The sequence below is a fragment of the Corvus brachyrhynchos genome, unplaced genomic scaffold, assembly GCF_000691975.1.
Source record: "Corvus brachyrhynchos isolate BGI_N302 unplaced genomic scaffold, ASM69197v1 scaffold63, whole genome shotgun sequence".
NCBI lineage: Eukaryota > Metazoa > Chordata > Aves > Passeriformes > Corvidae > Corvus > Corvus brachyrhynchos.
In genome coordinates, this window is record NW_008237227.1 from 1752694 (window position 1) to 1774440 (window position 21747).

The window sequence follows — 21747 nt, forward strand, 5'->3', positions numbered from 1 at the left end:
CATTGCCTTCACCCTTGAGGCAAAGTTAGAGCAAGCTTTTCCAGAGCACATAGTCTACACAAGTATATTTAATAAAGCATTCAGCAAGCATTTGAATACTTCAAAAGTACCAAGGAAGTTTTTTTTCCAGGCGTTACATCAACACTTAGCACTTCCACAAATCAAGTTCTCAAAACACAGACAACATGACTACATATCAAGAGAATAATAATAAAAAAACCAACAACAAACCAACATGGAATAGATATTTTCTTTTTCAATAGGGTTTTGGGATGAGGTTTCATACAATGGTTCAACCAATCTGATGGGTTGTGTTGTCTAAAATGCAGTCCCTGCTCTTTCCTCCTGCTCCTGACCAACGTTCCTACTCCTTTTTTTCTACAGCAGCTTGGATACTCCCAACAAACCAGTGAATGGAGACACAGGGGACACTGGAAAAGAAGGGAGCAAGCAGATCCAGTCCTCCTGCCCTCCCTACCACAATCCCTCCTCCCTGCTCCCATCCAGGGGCACAGCAATTCTACCATATTGATTCAATTGCAAATGCAGCACAGCTTCTTCATGGCTTTTGCAGAACAAAAGAGGCAACACAAAACAAAGTCCACATTAAATACCCCACACTATAACTTGAGAAAAATCTATTAGATTAAAGTATCACAGAACACTTCCTACATGTGACATGTGATATTTTCATTTATCACAATCTAGAATGTGCTCCCCTAAGTCATTCATTTTCTACTATCTTAATAGAAATTCAAGACTCAAAATAATGGCCTATCTATAGGTTGATCACTTCACAAGAGATATATGAATGCTCTCTAATAAGAGCAGAAAAAATTAAAAAATAAAGAAAAACCCAGGAGACACTATTAGAGAACTATTTCAGAGAAAAATAAAAATGCTAAGAATTTGGGATAGAGTCCTCTGCACAGCACTCTTAACTAAGTTTCAGAGCAAAACCAAAAGCAGAGTCAGTGGGAAGTAACATCTGAATGAATATCTGGGAATGCCAGTCACCACCAGCCATGTGCACTGCCCTGAACATCAGGCACCGTGGCTCTGCCCTCCTATGGCTGTACTGGCACGTGGCTTTCTGCCCATTTGTACAGTCCAGGAAATTGTTTAGCAATTTTAAGAACTCTTGTCCAGTTGTTTGTATTTGGATCAGCTCCCTGAACTGGCTCATCCCTCGTTTGCATGAGCATAGGACCAGGACTAGGGAGAGACGAGAACAACCAGGGGAGAACAGGACCAGGAGATCTAAATTGCTACAGAAATGCATTGTACCTTGCTGAAAGATCTTACAAATGAGGGAAACCTCCCCAATTTCTCAAAATTCCAGTGTATACTACAGATGGACTTCAAAAATAGGTGTTAATGCTCAATAAATACAACACATGACTTTTGGATCAACTGAGTATGGATTCCTTTCCTAACCAAACTCTAAAGATGTCGAAGAAAAAGCAAAGTCAGATTAAGGCCATTTGGAGGTTTTTTAATAATCTTTGCATAAATAGAAAGAAAGCATCTAATTACAGCAGATGATAGCCAGTTTCTTGCCAATACATGCAATACCCTAAGTAAGCATTTTCTCTGCAAAATTCTCTTACGCTGTTTTGAGGGGAGAGGACACGGAGGGGGGAAGGGCTACCTTCTTTCTGACTCTCCCATTTCTCATTTTTCTATCAGTATTAGTCTGCATTAACAGCCAAATCATACACACACACACACAACACTGCCAGTGACCTACTAGAAAGTTGCTATAGCAACGACTGCTTTCAGAAATACACGTTGTGCATTTTAAGTGCCATCATAGTGTAACTCATCTGTCAATTAATAACCATGGCTCACAGGAACACACCACATACTCCAAAAAAAAAAATTAACAAATAAACACAGAGGCTTTTTGTCCACAAAAGGAAGTACTGGGAAACCCAGTGCAGGCTTAGACTCACTACCAATGGAAAAAAAAAAAACAAATGACACGTATCTAGCACCAAGATGTAACTCTCATATTCCTGTTTAAGTGCACAAAATTCATGAAGTATGAAAAAACTTCGCTTTGGTCTTAAAGGGGGAAATAACTCGTAAATATCGTTAAGTGTCTAATTTAAGCAAATACAGCTTAGTTGTAAAATCATCTATAGGAACATACAGAAAACAATTTAATTTAGGTTTCTGTTCATGTTTTGGGTGAAATCTCTAATAAGAAACAATGGATTTTAAAATATGTTGAGTAAACAAAAAAATGAGTATCCACTGTCAGCCTCAGTAGACCTAATGAAATCCTGTGGTCATGTTATTTCTAATTAGCCATCAGACTAAGCCTGTGCCACTGTCCCTTTCTCTGGATGCAGGTGTCCACCTGGTTTTGGTGATTAGATACAAAGCATAATCACAGGAAAGAACGAAACATCTAAAATGACAATTAGTTATTCTCAGAGAGAAAACTTCGAGAAAATTCAACTAGCACAATTAGAAACTTGAGAGTACTCCAGTACTACCCACAGCAGCTCTTGTTTCCTCTCACAGCCCTGCCTTACACCAGCAGGTGATTTTCAGTCAAGTGCATGTCCTAAGTTCCAGTTCTTTGCCCATCTCAGCTATGGCACATGTGCTGTCCATGGACTGTCCCTCTGACCACTGGAAGCTCACTGCACTGCTAATTGCACAATATTCTCTGTACAGAACATAAAGGCTGATCCATGAGCTTTGCAGAAACCCTGGATCACCAAGGGCTGTCTGCGTCAATGACACGGTGAGAGAGCCTGCAGAGCTTCTGAGTTCCAGTGTGACCTTGAAAAGTGTTTCAATTTCCTTTCTCACATCCTCTAAATCCAGCTCAAATCATTCTCTCACATGACAAAGACAAAAACCGCTTTCCTGTTATATCTTCTTGTTTGAGATAAACATCAAGCTCTCACAGCAGCCAGCGTTTGACAATATACTGGTATTGATGGCAGCTGAAATGCTTCTGGAAAACACTCTGGGTATCAGAAAATAAAGTAAGATAATACCGTGCTGGTTTCAGCTGGGGTAGAGTTAATTTCCTTCACAGGGGCTGGTGCGGGGCTGTGTTAGGTTTTGTGCTGAACACAGGTTGATAATAGCAAGATGGTTCTGTTCTTGCTGAGCTCACACAGAACCAAGGCCTTTCCTGCCCCTCCTATGGCAACACCAGGGAGGGGCTGGGGGTGCCTGGGAGGTTGGGAGGAGACACAGGTGACCCAAACCAACCCAAGGGATATTCCAGACCTCATGACATCACACACAGTACATAAAGTCATGGGGAAGAGGGAGGAAGGGGGGACATTTCGAGTGATGGCATTTGTCTTCCCATGGTTACCTGTACTGGAGCCCTGCTCTCCTGGAGGTGCTGAACACCTGCCTGCCTGTGGGAAAGCTGAAGGAATTCCTTGGCTTCCTTTGCTTGTGTGTGCAGCTTTTGCTTTCCCTGTTAAACTGTCCTTCTCTCAACCCACAAGTCGTCCAGCTTTTACCCTTCTGTTTCTCTCTCCGATCCTGCTGGTGGGGGAACAAGCAAGTGGCTGGATGGGGTTAAACCAGGACAGAAATCCTGCCCAAACTTCTGCATGACCTCAGTGAGCAGCTCAGTCTGAGTGAGCTCCACCAAGAACCTCAGCCTGGCTATGTGTGTGCAACAATTCCCATAGGGACTTTCCACTTGCCCTGGACTTCGCATGGAGGATTTTCTAAAAACTGAATCACAACCAATCCTTTTAGCTTGGATAACAAAGACCACGTTTGAAAGTCTGATTCTTATACATATATAAAATATATTGTGTGAGAGAGCTGTGGGATACACACCTCCCCAAGGCAACGAGGCCCAGAGCCAGGGGTACAGGGGCAGTTCTGTCGCACTGCATCTGGCTGACAGCTCACAGGAGCAAAGCAGGCAGAGGCACAACCAACCAGTGTTTCATTTCTAGTTAATGGAACACTCTGAAAAGTCTCTGAACAGCAAGAAAAGCACTGCCTCAAAATCTCCTTTTTCACATGAAGATGGAAGAACTTTTTTCCTCTGACCTGTGGACAGCTGGCAGCAGTCATGAGGCAGAGAGCTAGTTAAAAAATATTGTTTAAATATGACAGTCCAGTTTCCCTTAATCTTTCCAGTGAGATACCAACAGACACTGCTCTCCAGGTTTTAGAACAGGACCCTTAAAGTGTAATTAACTTTTTTTTTTTTTTTTTAATCCAGAATTTGGGTGATTGCAGTTTCATGAATCAAACTTTTAAATAATTGAGAAAGGCAAGATACCCTAATCTTCCAAGTTATTTAAAAAGTGGTGCCATTTTCTGGCTCATTTTTTTTAAACACATCTACAATAATAAAAACACCATGTGGGGCAGAAGAAACACATGTAAAGACCTGTACTTCTACTGAGGCCAAAAGCCCAGTCACAAGACAAATGCATGTGTGTAGCCATACCCCCCAGAACACTCCCAACATCCAGACCTTCCCAACTGCTTGTATTTACACACATCAGATTTTGCATCAGTATTGTCTTTCTAGGTGATACGTTTCATTCCCTAATATTATATGTATATATGTGGGGGTCTTTCTTACTCAAAAACATAGTTATATCCCACCCCAACAAACCCCTCTGGGAATAAACAATGTAGGTCAGCTTTCACTACCAGCTAAATTCAGTACTACAGTTGCTCTCATGTCTTTCCAAATCTACCTCTCCCCTCTGGACCCTTCCCTTTATTCAGGACAAAATCCCTACTTGTCTTGACATCCACCTTGGTATCTCGAGGCACCAGGTGAAGCTCACAGAGCAGTCGCTCCTCAGCAGTCGCAATGCCATGGCCATGCCCACCTCTCCATCCACACAACCAGGCTGTGCTGGAACCAGCTTTCCTGCTTCTCCTTTGCATTTTCAGGAGGCTGGTTTCTCCCACAGCCCCAGTGTGAGAACCCTGATCATGCGGAATGTGACTCAAGCAGTTTCCTCTCCTCCTCCTTCCATGACTGCGGCTCAAGGACTGCGGATTCAGCCAGAGCTGGGACACCTCCCTGTCAGGGATCACCTTCCCTCTCTGCTTCTTTTCCTTCACTGACCCAAATGAAAGTCCCATCCTGTCCTGTCCCAACCATCCCTTGCTCTTGAGTCTGTGCCCCCCTTTACATTCCTGTCACCAAGGTCGAGTGTACCAGCAAACCCGCTCTAAATACATCTCTACTTGGGGCTCAGACACTTGATATCTTTTCCCAGACCTCCTCTTCTAAGAAACATTTCCAGTTGAAAAATAAAACATTCACAATTTTAGAATACAGTCCTCTGAAAAGTGCTGCAGACTATGTTGGCAAGAGCACAAAGTGTGGCAAACAAGGGCAGAAGGGTGGAGGGAAGCTGGATATGCCTTCCAGCAGCAGCCCACGGTGAGTTCTGAGTTCGCTGTTTAACTGTGTTCTTACCTTCCCCCCAGAACATCCCCCCACAAATAACTTGCTGACTACCAAACCTTTAGATCCAGCATTTCTGGGGTTCTGATCCCAAAGATGCACCTTTTACATTTTATCCTGTACACTGCTGCTGTCTCACTGTTAGGAGGAGATACAGCCCTGGCCTTCACATAAACAACATGTTTTACAAAATCCCACTGTCCTTTTCTGCATAATTTGCCATTGTAATTAAACACTGGAACTCTCACACTTATTGAAAATTCATGTGGTCTTTTGACTCCCACTTTTTCTTCAGATGGAAGTCAAAAGGCCACAATAATGCCAGCTTTGCTACCAGGATCCCATGAACATAATAATTTCTTACTAAATTAATACATTAGCACTAACATGAAAAATTGATGGTTTAAATGAATTATACCTGGCTTTTTTCCAATAATCTGCTTGTCATTAAGGTAATTTCCACATTTTAATTCTTCAAGACACTTCTAATAAGGCTGTAGGACTCACCAGGATTTCCTTTTATTTAAAGGCTGGGTTTCCCTTCTGTTTTTAAACTGTCTAGGGTTATATTTATTAGGTAACTAGAAATAATTTCCCATTTGCCATCAGCACTGCATAAAACTCAGTTTGCACTGAAGGGTCAGATTTGAAGGTGTCAAATTTAAGCTGAAACCTCAAACGAGCTGAATTTTTCCCCAGTAAATGGATCATTGCTCCCAACTAGCTGTCAAATTTCAAAATGTAATTAATACAAACAAACTGCTTTTTAGAAGTAAAATACTAATCCATAACAATTTATACAATATGCATAAAGTAGAATAAAACCATATTCCCTCTTATGATCAATGTGCATTCCCGTTCTGCATCTGGGCTGCCCGAGGGTGAGAGGCTGAGTGCACAAAGCCCTCTGCCCTCCCCAACCAGAGAAACAAGGAGTGCAAAAGCAGCCAACAGTGGAACTACCTCCTCACCTAACAGTGATTGCTACACAGACTTCTCTCTGTCAATGCAGTAAATGGATTATGTGGCTTTGGAAGAGTCAGGCACAATCCCACTTTAAAAATAATGAATTTGCAAGAACACATCACGAGCCATCAAGCGAGGTCCTAAATCTGATCAGCTGCTTTGTGGGGACTTCTGAGAAGGTACAACACATTTTTCTGTCCCTCCTGCTGCCTTTCCTGGGAATGTAATTGCTCCAGTTTAAACTGTGATAAAGATTTTTCTTCCAGAACCAGAACATTATTTCCATTTTCAGGAACCACAGAATCAGAAGTCTTTGCTACCATGCTGATACACTGATAAAAGCTCTCTTTGTAGGGTTTGGCCAGCTGAGACTGCTGCACACTTACTCTTTCCTTCTGTTTGTCATTTCCAGCAGTTCCACAAGCTGTGGAAACAATGAAGCTTGGTTCTCCATGGATTACGGTTCTGTAACTCCGTGTGAATTTTCTAACAACAATTTAAATCCTACTCTTGCTTTTATTTAGAAGAGTGTGTAGAGGTGGGATGGGAAAGAGATGTTAAGAGAGTAACTTTGGCCAGTTGTCTACCTTCACAAAAACTGCAGGAATTTCTCTTTTGGATACCTCCCACCCCCTCCAAATTTAATTGGAATTAGTGGTTGTGCTCTTAAGAGACATGCAGCAACTCAATCCTTCTAATGCATTTAAATAACATGTTATGTTGAACCATAAAAAATCTGAACCCTATTCAAAAGACCAAAAATCAGCAATATTAAAGTACCCCAATCTTGTTTCCCTTGTCCCCTCCTCTGTCCCACTGTCCTGGCAGTGACAGGAGTGACACAAACACTTGCAAAGCCACACTGCCTTAGAGAACCAAACTGAAAACCACGAATCTGCAAAAGGTGACATCAAACTGCCCATATAGATATAAATCATCAAGAACAAGAAAAGCCAAGACGTTCTCCAGAAAACAGCTGTTAAAATTCTTGGGTTTCTATCCAAGCAGCACGGATTTGCCAAAAATCTTTAAGCTTCTTTTCTACCTTAAAAGCATTTGGAATAAACACAATTAAATGTGTACTGCAGAACTGTTTTAAAGGATTGATTTCTCTGTTTCCAAATTAATACACATTCCTTACTTCAAAGGTTTGTTTCAAAAATCTTCCAGAATTCAGCAGTTAAAAAACTCTTAATCCCAGAGCTTTAGTAGCAAAAGATTTAATGCTCAGCATTTTGCCCTTCTGAGTTGATGGTCTTTTTACTTATTTATTTTTTAGTGAGGGAAAGAAAGGCTCAAGAATTAGGGAATGGAGGTGATACAAGCAAAAAAGCTTAGACTGATACATGGCCTCTAAGAAACCATAACATAAGCTCAGAGAAGAGGAAGCTGTTAATGCTTTCTCTGATAATATGAAAAGCAGTAGTATGAACAGGCAACATCAGTGAATGCAGAGGGTTTAATAAATTATGATAAGGGTTTAGGATGAGAGGCAGCTTCCTGGTCCAGGTCAAGTTGATTTTGTCTGCTGAATGAACTAACAGCATGATCACTTCCAGAGAATAATTCAAACTCATTAATACTGACATCCTTTCTAAATCTGAGTTGAACCCGAGAAATTATTAAGTACTGTATTGATCAGGGTCTTGCTAAGAGAAGTGCTGAAGAGCACATAATAGCAGTGCTCAAAGAGTGCTCTCAGAGCCCTGCCACTGTTTTGTGGAGAATTCAGTCCAGTGGTCAAGGTAATATCCATCCACCTGAACAGCTAGATGTAACAAGAACAAGCACTTTCTGATTTGAGGAAAAGCCAACTAAAAGCTTAATTTTTCAGAAATACTTCCCAAGGAAAATGCACTGAGTGTAAAACTTAGAGCAAAAGAGCAAATGAAAACGTTTCCAGAATTATTTGTTCAGTGACACACAAGATAATAATTCTCCTATTTTGGGTTTCAAAAAGAGTGACTGGACATGCTCAAACACCATTTAGGGGAGATACAGAGGCTAGAACAGCTAGAATTCAACACAAATCCTCCTGCACTGGTATTCCTAGAGAAAGGCAATGATGTTCATTAGGAGTCAATGATGCTGGTACTAATCAAAGATCACTCATCAATAAACACAGGTATCAATGAACAAAGATTACTCATCAATAAACACAGTTTAAAAGCGAGCTGTGCATGTCCCCCTGTCCCAAAGGATTTAGCCAGAACCTTCGAACCTGCCATGGCCCAAACTATGAATGGCAAAAGCATGTGCTAAAGAAACACCAGCAAAATTTTAGCAGAAAGGGGCACATCTTGGTAAGAAGGAAAAATCCTGATTATCCCCAGTGGAAAGCAGTTAAAAAAGAAGCTGGTGGCAAACTGAAAGGCCCCGTTGTATTGACTTAATCTTACTCAGTCTAACTGAATAACATACTTAATCCAACTCAGTGTCACTGATGAACCATTACCTGTCTGGAAGGGGAGAGGGTGGATGGCTCAAGAACACAGGTAACATAAACCTCTTTTGGAAAAATGCCTTTCCAGGTGACAACTCAATATTCAGATAATCCATTAAGCCTCTGCTGAGCTTCTGAAGAAATTGTTGAGACTTTGCAACTTCTTGCCAAAGAGCTTTCTCCCCTTTCCCAGGAGCTTCTTGGCTACTGCAGGTAGCCAGAGGCCTGTAGGTTGATGAGGAGTTCACCTGGATTTTCTCTGACTGCTCCATGAGGAGGTTCCAGCACCAAAAGGGTCATCCAGAGCCAGCTGAAAGCAGAGCTTTCCTCCATTTCTTCAGGGAGCTGCCATTCTCCCAGCAGCTGTAGCCCAGCAAGGTCAGATTGAGAACAGGGTGCCAAAAATATTTCGCCAGCTAAAAATGAGGAAGCTGCTTGATTAGGCATACAAGTATAGCTTTTATTTCAACTGTGATCTCAGGAGCTCTAAAATAGAAAAATCCCAGAAAATACAGAGTAGACAAAAAATTCACAACCTAGCCTCTAATCCCCTATCAATTGAAGTATAAAATTAGATAAGCATGCAAAGGACTACCTTCTCCAATTTTAGTAAAGACATGGGAATATCTCAAATTATACTATGTATGAGATGAGGATAGTCTAGCTCCATATTTCTTAGTTATTCAACTAAACAGTAAGAGACAAGAATTTAAAAGCCGATTTTTCTTTCTACACTTTCCCTTGTGAGCTGCATGAGGATTTTTCTTTGCTCAACTTTAGTAAATTTTATATATTAAAATAGCATCCTTAATTACTGCTTAGAGCTTCTATAAACTTTCAGTGTTCAAATTTTAATGCAGCCATTTTAATAGCCATAATTAGCTCGTTCAGATTTTTAATGCTAAATACTATAAATTACTGAGTACTCTAACACTTCAGTTTTCTAATACTAAGACAGCTTTTTAATATTACAGATATGACAGGCTCTCCCATTTAAAGTGGTTGAGCTCACCTTCCTACTTCATTACACAGCTCATGTTCAATACACTCCAAATTGCCAGTGGATCTTTTCATCATTAATTACATATTTCAAGTCCAACACTAATTGATTTCCAGCCCATGACCAGCAGAAAAGAGCAATCCCACCTCTTATTCTTTACCTCAGCCTGGCCTGTTCTGCTGTGATTACCATGTTCTCCTGTCTCTGTCACACTTTGCTTCCTAAATAATGGGTTTCAAGCAGGAGACGCTGCTTTAAAGTGCATTTGTAAAATCTATGGCAAAACACATTATCAGCCTATCCCAGGCCCCAGGCACTTGGGAAGCAGCACGTCCCTGCAGGATTGCTAACTGGCCTTCCTGCACCTGGCTGGAAGAGGGAACACGAGACAAGTGGGAGCTCCAAAAGCTGTGCAAGTCTAGTGAGATTCCCAGCACTGATTTTTACATTTCTGTATCAAAAATGCTCTGGTCTTAATACTGCCAAGGAGAGAAAAGGGAACCGACTACCTTTTTAAACTAATGCTTTTAGGCTTATTCCTCTTTTGCAGGAGCGCTGGGAATTACTTGTGCATTTCCTATGGAAGGCACCTGTCTTACCTGCAGGCTGAAACTTGGACTTCACCGTGCACTTAGAGCCAGCATTCAGCATCCTAAAATACACATGCTGAAAATCACACATGCTTCCTAAGTACAGAAAGTCCTGAATATAGAACTCCCAGAGAATTCACAGGTAATTCCCAATCACTACCTGGAGCAAAAACCACCCTTGAATGTGTTTGAGGAGTTTATGCCTGTGGGTTTTTTCCTCTTATATTCTTCAATTAAAAAAAAAAGTAAAGCCAAATCCTGTCCACAACTTCTTATTTCTGTAGATACCATTCAAAACCAGAACTGTAAGAAGGATGTGACCTTGCAGACAGAGCACCATGAGCAGATGTGAGACAACACAGAGCCTGAACATCACATCTAATAGAACCTGTGGGGACTGCACTTTTAAAGCCCAGCCCGTTTCCATGCCAGCCCTCTGAACCTACAGCACCAGTGAAACCCAGCCCGGAGCACTCCCAAAGCTTGAACCTTTCTTTGCAGTCAGAATTCAGGGAACTCTTAACATTTCCATGTTTTATTCATTTTATATACTGTACAGATATTATAAAGAATATTGTGTTTATTCACATATTAACTGCACTCAACGCAGCCGTCTTGCAGTTCCAGACACACTGGGCAGATTAACAGAATGCAAAATAAGACAGCTATTAGTTTCAGCAAAATTTCCCACACTGAAGCTAAAAACATCTCTCCAGAATTCCTAGGGCAATGCTGTGAAAATTTTGTCTTTTAAGCTATGAAAAGTTTCATGAGCTCCTTACCAATAGGTACAAAAGCCTCTTCCACAAGTTTTCAATTACTCCTCAAAGGAGGGGGGCACTGGTACTTGAACACAGTGAGCAGAGATGGAACAGCTAATGTTTCTGTAACAGGAATGTCCGTGTGCTCTTTGCAGACAGAAGATATTTCTCCGACATGAAAACACAATTTGGCAGCCATATTTGAAAAAAGGTTGTAGTTTAGAGTAGCTGCTGAGCTTACTAAAACACCAGAAGAATGATCTGGGAGAATGAGTTATGAGATTAATTGCCAAAGGAAAAAAAAGAAAACATAATGAGGTTTTAGCTCACTAGAAAAATGGTACCCAGAATACATTTCAAAGTATCATTTTTAACAGGAGAGGTTTTACAATTCTTTTTATTATTTAAAAATGAGTATTTAAAAGGATATTTATTATTGCTTGTTCTCTACCGTACAGTTTAATTTCTAATCTGCTTGCAAGCTCCCAGACTGATGAAGACTTGGATCAAATTAAACCCCATTACAGGGAAATGAAGAGAAAACAATTAGCACAGTCATTAAATACTGACTTGCAAACATAAGACAGTTTCCTTAAGTCAACAAACAATTGACATTACTAGAGCAAGGTAAGACTGAAATGAACATTTTAAAGTCAGTCACCCATTTTCTGAGCAGAGCCCCCAAGTTACAGGGGAAAATGAATCCTTAAGGTCTAAAAGTTCCTAAGCAAAGATGATTTCAGGGACAAACCACTGTCAGGTAGCTGGTGAGATTCCTGACACCACATCCAGTTCTTGGCTGTGAGAAGCAAGAAATTCTGCCTTGAGTTGTTATTCCCCATATTTAGTCTTTTAGCTTCCCCTTCCCACTGGCTGTTGTTTGGCTCTGTTGTAGTGTTTCTTTTTCTTAAATTTCTTACTTTAGTTTCAGATAAGAAAGAGTTACAAGTTTGTGATAAAACAACACAAACTTTTTCTTGTTTTAACACTAAACTGTCAAGTCTGTTAACAAAGAACTTATATACAGCCACTGAGAAAAGGAAGGGCAGGAAAACAGTTTTGGAGCTTGATCAAGGAAAGGATTCTTCAAAATATTGCAGTCTACAGAGAACAGAGCAGAAGAGAAACTGGCAGAATTGTGCACTACAAGGATGAAACCAGAGAGAAAGATATCCTAAGACTGACTGGATTTTGATTAAAACATTTAAAGCTCAAGCACCTCATACACATGCAGTGCCAAACTCTCAAGAGATCCGACAGCAATTGACTTTTCTTTTCCTTGGATATTTGAGGGCTATTAGAAGGGAAAGTAAGAGATTGACGACAAGGCTCTTCCTAGTCTATTAAAAAGGGAGATGTATTGGTAAGATAAGTGATGTAATCATGGAGATGAGTTTCCCTGGGAGGTACACGGGAAGAATAAAGTCCTGATGGCCTCCCAGCTGCAATGATAGGGAAGAAAGCCATATTCCCAGAGAACTAGCCAGGTTCCTTGAGCAGTCACTCATTTCCTGCTGTACTCTGTGCTGCCCCACTCACCAAAATGCCCAACTACACAACAAAGCGTGCTCCATCAGGCTGGGAGCCACAGAAGTACAGAACCAAATCACCAACTGCATCTCCAGCCCACCCCTCAGTAGCCCAATTCCCAACCATCCCACCACAGAGCCTCTCTAACCCGCAGAGGCAGATCCCTGTCTCCCAGCAGAGCAGGACCAGCGCCAGGGAGCTGCAGCTGCACAGGGAGGGCACGGGGCACCAAAGGAAGGCTGTCCACTCACTGTCCCCTGCGCTGTTATGCTACTCAAGGTCCCGTTCATCTCTGACAAACCAGCTACTAAAAGCTGTCAAATTCCCTGAGGGTGCTCCCAGAACACCTGAACAAGCACAGCGGCTGCTGCTGAGCTGGCACAGGCAGGTGGCACCGTGGCTGCTAAGGGACACTCACAACAGCCCCGGTTTATCCCAGACCTGCGTGGAGCACTTGCCCCCTCCCCGAGGCACGGCCTGGGACAATCTCCAGCCCTGCCAGGCACACGACCTTGTGCTCCAAGCAGGAGCCAAACTGCTCCGAGAGGAAGCAGCGACAAGGGTGGAGGGGAGAGAGGCTTATCAGTCAAAAGGAGACACTTGGGGGTGACAGGAGGGCAGCAAAGGTGATAGCCCTGACTGCCACCTAAAAAACAAGAGGTGGGAAAGCACGGAGGACAAAAAAGCAATTAAAAAAAAAAAAAAAGGTTAGATATGTTTATCAATATAAAGCTCCTAAGTGAACAAAATCCAGTAAAGCCTAGAAAGTACAATCTAGTTCCATTAATTTACTTATAAATTAATCAACTTTAAATTTTCATCCCACCTCTACCAATGTAGTCCCATGACAAATTAGCTTGTAAAACACAGCAAAAGGCAGTTTCAAAATAAGCAAACAAGAAGTGAAATCCAAGTTTTAAATAATCATGCACTTAAAACAGCAGAGCAGCAAAGCAGATCTGTCTGGAGTTATTCCCTGAAGATTATAAACTGATAGGGAACAAATGCTTTGATAAGAAGAATCCAGGATCCAAACAGACAATAAATAAATGTTGCTAATGATGTCATAACTAGAAGACTGGTTTCAAGGCTCAAAACATCTCTGCTTGGTACAAGAATGTACCTACTGTTTGGAAGAAACAAAAGCTCCAAATGCTGTCCATGCTGGAAGACAGCTGCTTCCTAGGAAAATTTTAGGGCAAGTCTGTGAAACACACATATTACACTCACATTAAATGCATCCCTTTTTCACTTTTTTAGCATCTTTTAATTTTCTTTCCCAGTTTTTTCTCTTACAGCTGCTATTATACCACAAAAAAACAAATCCTCTTTCCGTATTGTCAAAGTCATCATGAAGACTTGTACCATTTTATAATAACAAAAAAGCAGCATTTGAAATCAAAGGATGTGGAGAAACCGATGTTCCATGTATGCTTTCAACAGCTTGATGCTGAACAAACAAGGCAGCCTCTTTCTTCAGTGCTCTTCATGAATATTGAAGACTGCAGCTAATCAAATGACAGCACAGACAACTGCATCAGGCAGCTGCATCAGCCAGCAGCGTCATCACGCTCCTCGCCAGCAGCAAGGGGAGAGCCTGGGCTCCTGTCTGATGCCATCCCAGCCAAGGACCCAGTGTTTGTGCTGTAGCCCGTGCTAGCCACAAAGGGCAAGCTGCCCCTGTCGTGGGCCAGTACCCGTTTGTTTCACCAGTGAAAATCCCTTCCCATGCGGGTTCCATCCCTCCCTTTGTGACAAGGGTGACCGTGCCTCTCGGTGACGGAAATCCAGAGTGACTCCAGATACCCAAGCACAGGCTAAGGCAGATTCTCACCCCCTGGGATGGCCTGCAAAGCCTTCCTTGAATGACAAACAAAAGGATGAGGGAAGAGCAAGGGACTCTTGTGAAGAGCTCATCACAATAAATAAATAAATGAAGAACAATCCACCTTGCACTACTAAATCATCAGCATCAGAGCAGAGTGCCCAGTTTGGGGGCCCAGGCTTCAGGATATGAACTGACAGGAGTGAGTCTACAAAGCAATAAGCTGGGTCAGAGGACAAGAAAACCAGAGGTAGGAGGAAACAGTGAGAAACTCAAAGACACAGTTTGTGTTAGAACTCAAGGAGAAAAAAAAAGAACAGCTTATGGACATTCAGGTACACCAGAAATAGCTCACTATGACAAAATAAACCCCAAAAGTTAACTGCAAAATGTGTCAGTTAAACATTGGAAACAAACCAGTCAGTAAGAATATACAGCACTGGAATAAGCTGCTTAGGAAATGCAGTGAAATTTCCAGCAATTAAGAGATTAGACAAGCAGCTGTCAAGAATATTGTAAATTGTCTCACCCCAAAACAAAGGGATTAACTCAAGCTCTCTCTCCATTGTTTTTTTTGTTCTGTATTCTTCCAGGAACAAAGAAAGCCCAGGAAGAGTGACAAAAGTAAGAGTAAATAAATAACCATCCTAGTACAAGTCCATTGTTCCAGTAAAACACAAGACTGGACAGAGGTCTACAATTTTAATATCCCTTAATGGCTGTAAAAGCAAGATGAGTTTGGACTTAAGAGTTGTGTCCCTAGAGATTCCAGCAATGTACAAAACAAATCAGTGAAAAAAATTCAAATAAAAGAATTAAAGAAAAACACACTCCAATACCAGTTCTTTCATTAAATAAAACCCCAACAGTAAAGTCTTTCTAGCATCTATTCTCACAACACAGCACATCTCAGTTGGAGGATGGAGACGTGTAAGTGATAAATGCTTTGCAATTTTTCAAAAATGAACTACTGCTCTTAAAGGAAAGTAATTACAGGACTAAATAATAGAATACTTCTACTTGAAAGCCAGGAGTAGAAGACTGCAGAGCAGATATTATATGAAACTATTAACCACTGCAACACTTTGGGTAGTGGTCCTCAAGAAATCATACTGCAAGATTAAATCTCTGCTGCTAATACAGGAAAATTCTTATCAGCTGCAGGGTAAGGAAAAAATATAGCAAGGAAAAGAACGTGATGGGGGCAGGGTGGTGTCAATTTTTCTCATCATGTATGATCAGGACATTTAAAACTAAGGGGGAAAATGGTATTAGAGCCACTGAGTGGTGAGAGCATGAACACTCACATGACAAAGTGACCAAAGAGCCCCAAAGAGAGGAATCTTCCACCTGGGATCGCAGCCAAACGGAGACATTCTGTACGTGCACCCTTCTGTGCACCCCCAGACTGAGCACCAACAGCTCTGATCTCAACACCATCAGTCAGCTCTCAGCCACGTTAGGGGCACATGACTTTGCTCCTTTAGCTCATATTCCACGGTGACATTCTCAACTGCCCAAGCACACGATGTTGTTATATCCTGCTGAGTTTACTGATCTTCCCATCCGGTGTCTGTTCAAGCTCTTCTGGGAGATTTCATCCAAAATAAATGTTCTCTCCTAAACAAAGTTAGGAAAAACATTTGTTCCTTATCTGAGCCCTCAGTAAATTGCCTGCTTTGGAGGAAACAAGGATACAGCACAAAAGACACCCGACTGACAAGATCCAGCTTTTGGCAACTTCCATGGCAAGAGACCAATAAATCAAAGCCTGGTTTCCAAACCTGGGGAGGGAGTTATGCCTCACACAGCCTGGTGTTCAGGAATGGCTTCTGTTCACAAGTAGCAGACTGATGCCTGTCAAACTGCTGTCCTTCCCACAGAGCTGGAAGGATGCAGTGAAGGTTGCTGTCCGTGTGGCACACACAACCTGCTCCTATGCACAACCACAAAATCTGCAAGAAAGAGATCTCCAAGTCCAACCAAGCTACTACCACTTACTATTTTGCAGACAATTATAAAATGGCCACGATATGTGGAATTTTTTTTAACAACTAAGTAACAACGATCTCATTAAAGCCAGAGGCCTTTACCCTAAAGCATGAAAACTAAGCAGGAATTTCCCACTTAAATCCTTAGAAAAAAATAAATGCTTATTTACCACACCTAAAAGAAAAAAAAAAATCCTTAATCTCATATTCAAAAATCAATTTGCATAAGTTTTGTTGGAACACCACAAACATAACCAATCTGCAGCTAAAAACTTAACACAGGAATTTCCAGTCCGGACAGTTGGTTTGTCAGAGGCATGTGTTATTTGGAACAAGATGGGAGTAACTGCCTAACAATACCCATCTCAACCACAGGCGTGCTCATCTGAGCCATCTATAACAATGCAAAAACCAACGTTCCCCTTGAGGATTAAAAAGAATCCCCAGCAACCAAGTCCCAAACTGCCTGAGCTTACAGCTGAGGAAAAATAATACAAATGAGGCTGCCCTGTGTGTTAAATTTTTGTTCTTTGTTGGCTATTAATAGGCAAGTGTGGTGAATGTAAGATGATATTCAGATCATTTCTAGCCTTCCACCAGCATGTTCTTCCCTTCCTTCCCCACAGCTTTTTGTCTTCCCAACTGAGGCCCCATTTCAGGGAGCTCTGACAGCGATGTCAGATGCAGGAGCCGCAGGAAGGGCAGGACGGTTCCTACACTGCTTCGAGACACTCGTGCTGCTCTTGGGTCTTCCCTCAAAGAACCTGGCATGCCACCAACACCAGCAATAGCTAGACCAGAAATTAAAAAGGACACCTCTTTCTTACATATGTATATAAAACAAGCTACTTGAGGAGCTGCAGGAGCTGCAGTTACTTTGCACAACACCACTTTCTCTACCAGCTGCCCCCATCATGTGCCGGGAACAGCCTGTTCCCCTCACCCCTGACACCTTGTTTGGTGCAAAGAGAGCTCACCATGAACTTATTTCTTCTGGAGAGCTGCAAGTCACTGGTTTTGTACATTCCCATGCTCTTTAATTACGTAATTGTTCCATGACAGCTTAGTTCCACAAGCTCTTCCCTGCGTCAGGCTCACATCGGCCAGTACCAGCAAACCTGCACACAGGCTCGAGATTGGCAGGACAAATATCTCCAGTGGCCCTCTGTGACACTTCACAGTGGTGCTACTTGTCATTTACCAGGCCTGTGGGTGAAGAGATCAGAACTGGGGAACTACAAATCAGAGCTGACTGTCCCACATGCTGAATGCTTTTTGTGACCACTGCCACACAAAGTCATTATCTTTTGACATCGGCCTGAATACAAGCACGAGTTACAAAGAGGAACAACACGTGGCCTTCAGGACAGAGGCAGACACAATAGCTCAACTCTGGATGTGGGTGTTATCAAAGCATTACTTTAGGTCAAGGAAGTTGTTTGAGGGACAGACAACAAAGGAGCTGACTGCCAAAAATTTATGGGCAAGGAAGATGTGAAAGGTTATTCTCAGCTGTGTACTTCACAATAAAACTCCATCAGTGACATACCCTGCCAACAGCTCAGAATTTACGGCAGAAAATGCTGGTGGTACCTCCTGGCATTTCACAGGGGCTCCAAGTCCTGCACGAATGCTATGGACGATGCTGATGAATGACACAGTCTTGCAAAAGGCCTGGCAATCCTCACTGGCAGAGATCGCCAAGAAAATATTCTGGAAGTTTAGAAAAGGGTAACATTCAAGTCTTAGCAGTTTTGTAAAAACACATTTGCCTAGGGGAAACGAAATGTCCAGGAAATAATGGCAGCTGCAAGTGACAACTCCTCCCTCCACCCCTCAAACGTGACACTCTGCTTCCCTTGATTGTCATCCCTCAGCCTTCTCTCTTAGCCCTTGTCTTTCCTTCTCAGCTTTCTACCAGGACACCAACAGCTCTGAATCAACAACCAGCAATGAGAAATCAGAAAAGTAAGGCATACCGATGGAAAAGGCTTGTCCTCCCAGCTGTAATGGCTCTGGCATTCACAAACATTTGCCCCCAAGACAAGGAACTCCCGACTGATACCCACATCAGGCAATAGGATTTACATAAGCCCCCACACCAGTGCTTTCTGTCCCTGATGCTGGTGCTTTATAGTTCCACCAACATGAACTCGAGTGTGTAAAAACTTTCCTTTGCAAAGCAAAACCAAGCAGCTTCTCTGGTTCCTTTTGGGAAGAAAACTAAGTGTAACAGTTGAATTCTGAAACACACCTCTCCAGGTTCTGAGTGTGTCCAGTATCTTGTACAGCAGCACAATAATTAGTATTCAAAACTTCCCTAGACCATTTTGAAACAGGAATTAAATTTCAGCCCAATCGTACTGCTTTGGCACAGAAAACTGCTCCAAAGGGAGCCTACAGAAACAAAAGGTATTAAAAAAAAATTCCTCTGACTAGGGAAGCAAAAGAGATGCACAAACCCACAGAAATTATGCCATTTCTTCTGACCAGCTCCACTGACCCTTTTCAGAGGGATGAGAAAGGACATATTATAGGTGAATTCTATTTGATTTATGTGAATACAAACAGAACAATCAGCTGGTGCTAAAACAGAAAAAGCCTCAAAGAGCTTAAGGGAAACACTGGGATGGTGGAACTGAAAGGAGGTGAAGAATAAACAAGCCATGATCTGAGACTCAAAGGGCAGAGTACCCGAAACTGCGGCCAAGCCTGGGGAAGAGCTTCCCTTACCACTGGAGCTCTCCTTCTCCACTCTCACTGCCATTCCCAGAGCACTTTGTACAGCCGGGCACAAAGGTTACAGATGGCTGAGCACAGTTTGGAGGCAGCCAAAGGCAGGAGTCCCTCCAAGCTCAGCTCTGTGTGCAAGAATGATCTGTGCAGTGCTGATTTGCACTCCCTGTGCTACATTGTTTGTTTTACAGTAACACTGCAACCATTTGTTTGGGTTCCTTTAAGCCCAGTATCCAACAGGAACAGGCCTACAGGAGTGTACTCTGTGTATACATCCTTCTCTCTGTCCTTGTCTCCATCTCCACTATCAATAATTATCAGTGCACGGACCAATTTCCACTGAACTCAGGAAAACAGAGATCCCAAAATATGTAAGTACCCCTCTATTGTTAAAAATATTCATTTCTTAGAAGACAGATTTTTAATTCCCCTCCCACAAGCAATGTCCTGTTAAAGTAAGGATATGGGAAAAACAAAACTATCAGACACCAAAGAAGCCATGTAAGTGAACCAGAAAAGAAACAGCCTTCAAAATAAAATTCTACTGCTTGAAGCAGTGCTTACTCTTGAACACAATTTACAGTTATGTTTACTTTCTCACCTAACACTCTGATGTTACAGTCTAGTGAGCCTAATTTAGTAGAAACTATTCTAGAAAATAGATCTGCAGGCAACTAAATAAACTACAGCATTTAGACAGGGAAATCAACCTTACTTTTGTACAGGAAAGCCAAGTTCCACACAGGAGTTCTCTCAAGGCCCTCCCTTACACCAGTGGACGGCACTTGATTTAATTTCCAAAAGACATTTAACAAGATTCTTCAGAAAAGGTCCTTAAAGAAATTCAGCTGCCATGGCAACAACAGGCCTTGCATGGACAGGTTACCTGGGGAAGAGAGAGGAGACAAAGAGCAGACCAAGCGGTCATCTCTGACCACACAGGAAGGCCACCACAGGAACACAGGGCTTGGAGCAGAAGGTGTCCCCAAGGGGGTGGAACAAGATGATCTGTAAGGTCCCTTCCAAGCCAAACAACGCCGTGATACTGCAAGTGTGAGCTCTTCCATCTAGAGAAGGAGAATGCCAACACTGTGCTGATGGCACCAGGCTACTCTAGTAAGGCAGGACCAGCCCCAAAGAAGGGAAGAACAAACACAAGCTGCAGACAGCAGAGCTGGCAGGGAGCATTCAGTGAAGCTTAGAGTTACCCACAGAACCCCAACTTCACACAGAGCAAAAACTGCTGAACATCCACACCCAGAGCACAGGCACGCACAGCTGAGTCAACCTGAACCTCCCACCTGAAGGATCCCCATCTCCAGGACCATTTTTCTCCAAAAGTATTCCTGCCACTGACCTTGCATCACCTCTGTCAACTCCTGACTCTGACAGCCTGACTTGATTCACTCACTGGGCAGAAAAACCTCCCTCCCAAGCAGAGGAGTTTGCCAGGTAGGGAATTCAGCTCCAGGGAAGGTCAAGCCAGCAGCAGCACAAAGGGAAAGGAGAGCTGTGCAGCTGTGGAGACACAGATCTCTCTCAGCTGAGGCAGGCTGGCAGAGCAGCTCAACCATCTTGTGCAATTCCACTAGCAGCAACCAGCTCATGTGGTCTTAATGAACAGATCTAGAAATTAACAATGCAAAACTGGCACACTGAGCATGCGTTTAAGGTGGAATTCATTACCCATTTGCAAACGACGTTTCATTTCCCACTTATAAACACAAACATGTTGGTATCTTCCAGGTCCTTGGGGATTATAACCCTAAAAGCAGAGAGAGAAACCCTTATGTGGGGGAGAGCAAATAGATACTCAGCTTGTTATTTGATTTGGTTTCAAAAAACACCACCACATGCTATGCTCTAGTATGTAAAAATGTATCCAAGATTAATTGTTTTGATTTTTGTTATTTTATTGTAGAAAAACATTTGACATTTAGGAACATTTCTGACACACAGGATAATCCCTGTGTAACTCTACAAAGAAATATCTTTTTCCTATGAGCTGAACAATCTGTCAACGCTGTTTTCATTCAGCTAACCTGCCAATATAATACAAGCCTGCTATTTGTAGAGTTACAGAATATAAACTCACTAGATTTATTTATAGAATAAATAACATAGCTGCTGCTGAAACCTTGCACAGCAAAGAACACAGTTGGCTGGATGTTGCTTTCTAGTAAAACGTTACTTTTGGGAACCACCTGAAACAACCTGCCCGCCAGCCGAAGGGGGACAGGCTGAAGAATTCCACCTCCTGCTCCTAATTCTGAAAGAAATGATTAATAAATGATTAAGAACTGCGTGACTGGAGCTCACAATACACTCCCACATCAAGCGCTCATGTCTAATAATGCTTACAACTGTGGCTGAGAGCCTGTCCCACCACACCTTTTTGTGTCTCTAAAGATCCAATTCCCCGCAGGGCAGGATGAGCAGCAGGGCAGGATGAGCAGCAGGGCAGGATGAGC

General features: G+C 42.3%; 1 protein-coding gene across 4 annotated transcripts in view; it reads right to left on the reverse strand.

The window, feature by feature from the left end:
* The window catches only part of STAG1 (stromal antigen 1), a 174680-nt gene that overhangs the window by 149258 nt on the left and 3675 nt on the right, over positions 1-21747 (reverse strand). For 2 of the 4 annotated variants that reach the window (XM_017729423.1, XM_017729422.1), the window contains exon 2: positions 20963-21041. The gene's annotated coding sequence lies outside the window, so the exon portion shown is untranslated. Of the gene's footprint in view, positions 1-15856; positions 18254-20962; positions 21042-21747 lie in introns of those variants that run through there. The other 2 variants (XM_017729421.1, XM_017729419.1) reach the window with 1 other exon arrangement.